General features: G+C 52.4%; 1 pseudogene; it reads left to right on the forward strand.

Moving 5' to 3' along the window:
* Positions 1 to 662: 662 nt before the first annotated feature.
* LOC133099919 (suppressor of SWI4 1 homolog) lies at positions 663 to 1860 on the forward strand (annotated as a pseudogene).
* Positions 1861 to 2173: the final 313 nt, after the last annotated feature.

Genomic DNA, 2173 nt, shown 5'->3' on the forward strand with positions numbered 1-2173 from the left:
AACCCCTCCCTCACCCTGTCTTTAAGAACCTTTCCCTGAAAGCCATCAGGGAATGTGGGCCTTTTAAGCACTAGCTGCCTGGACTCTTTGTTTGATGCCCTGCAATAAACACTTTCTTTCCTCACAACCTGGTGTCAGTACATTGGCTTTACTCTGGGCAGGTGAGCAGAACCGAGTTTAGTTCAGTAACAAAGCCATTTTAAACACTGATCAAAAGAACCCCTAAAAAACAAAACAAAACAAAACACCTGGAGGGGTAATGGAACCCCCCCCCCCAGCTGTGTAGAGCATAATGGGGATGGGTGGATCCTGAATAACATACAAAGGTGATCAGAGAGGAAAACATGTGCTCTGAGCATCTGTCAAGGTAAACGGATTTCAAGCCTCCCGACAGCAATGCCTAATTTAACAAGAACTATATTTTACTCTTATCCGTTCTCCCCAACATAGCCCATCTTGTACCTCTGTCGGGAACCAGAAACCTCAGTTTTCTCGTATTTTGAAAGCCCTATGTGTATATAGCACAGTGGATTACCGGTTACTCTTCACAGCGGTGCAGGAGGTGAGCAGAGCGTGCTGGAAGCGGCAGGCAGCGGCAACGTCGTGGAAGAGACTGCAGGAGGCGGTGGTCAAGGAGGTCGCTGGACCCAAAGAGCACGCGCATGCGCCTGGGGGCGCGCAGCTCGGCATCGCGAGGCCCACGCTGCGCAGCCGCACTTCTTCGTGTTGAGCAGAGCTCCGGGAAGGCGCCAGCCTACAGCTGCTCCGGCTGTCTGCACGGTCTCGTGGAGCCGTTCACAGCCACCGCCTGCCTGCGGGGACGAAAGAAAAACTATTTGCAGGATTCTGTGGTACTGGCTGGGTCCTGCTGGCTCACATATTTACTGGTCTTGAGGAAAATGGAGACCAGTATTTACATTAAGCTGATGCACTTCCCTGGAGGCCCCGCCTTGATCTTCCAGACGAACACGTACACGCTGGTGCATGCCGTGGTTTCCTCGCTGTGCTGGTACCCGTGTGCTTGAGTGGCAGTTTGCCCATCCTTACCTTCTGGTGCTGAGCAGCCTTGGCCCGCATGATGTGCACGTGAAGCTCATGGCCACCGTGTTCCAGAACCTGTTTTCCCATCAATGTGCACAAAGCGAACGTGAACGCCGCCAAGCGCCATATTCTCATGAACTACGGTCCCTACTCCCAGGAGCTGAAATCCCGCTATTATAGCATGAAAGTTGTTGTGGGAGCATGTTGTGGAATGATGAAGCTTCTCCAGGAGATGAGCTCGCTGCAGGACATGGGTGAGTTCTGGCCATGGACTCGCGCCTTTGAGGCAGAGCGGGATTGTGGCACAGTGTTACCGAGCTGCCCCAGGCGGTTGCCCGGTGCTACCAATACTGGGCTTCGCATAACCTACAGCTCATCAGGACCCAGGAGGGTGTTGGGGAGGGGAACATGCTGTCCTACAGTTTCCTGCACAAGACTTTGGAGGAACTGCAGGCCACCGTCGTAGCCAAGAAGGAGAAGCTGCAGCTCAAGGCCCAGAGGGAGGACAGGCAGGCCTAGGACTTCCAGAACAAGTAGGAGCAGTGAGAGACCCGTTAGAAGAAGATCCTGAGGGCATGAAGAGGGCACGGGCAGAGGCTAGTGGAGACTGTGATGCTGAGGACCCCGGGGGAACCCCTGGAAGCAGAGGGAGCCAGCCAGCAGGAGGAGGGGGAAGGTGAAACCCAGTATTCCCGTCAGGCGGTGGGCAAGGAGCCTGACACCGGGCCCCGAAGGTGCACAGACAGCCCGCCAGGCCCTCAGGCTATAAGTAACCGTGAAGGAGCTGAGGGCAGACCGAGGCAGGGGCCTACGTGGTGACTGGAGGCTTCCAAAGACCGTTACTAAGAGCATTTTTACACTTTTGTGAGTTGTTTTTTTTTTTAAACTGGTGTCTTTTTATCTCAGTTTGGTGATGATGTACTTTCCACTGGGAGGTAAAATGACATATATAGGCAAAGTTAACTTTTCTACAAACTCTAATCCCACGGCTCCAAAAGTTTGATTAGTTTCAAAATGATTTCAGAAAAACCTTATTATAAACTTAGATATTGTTCGGTTGGCTGTTGTCTCCCATTCTCCTCTTTAAACAAGGTTCTTAAGGATGGGTGGAGGACAGTTGGAAGAGAAAGGT

The sequence above is a fragment of the Eubalaena glacialis genome, chromosome 10 (assembly GCF_028564815.1).
Source record: "Eubalaena glacialis isolate mEubGla1 chromosome 10, mEubGla1.1.hap2.+ XY, whole genome shotgun sequence".
Lineage (NCBI taxonomy): Eukaryota > Metazoa > Chordata > Mammalia > Artiodactyla > Balaenidae > Eubalaena > Eubalaena glacialis.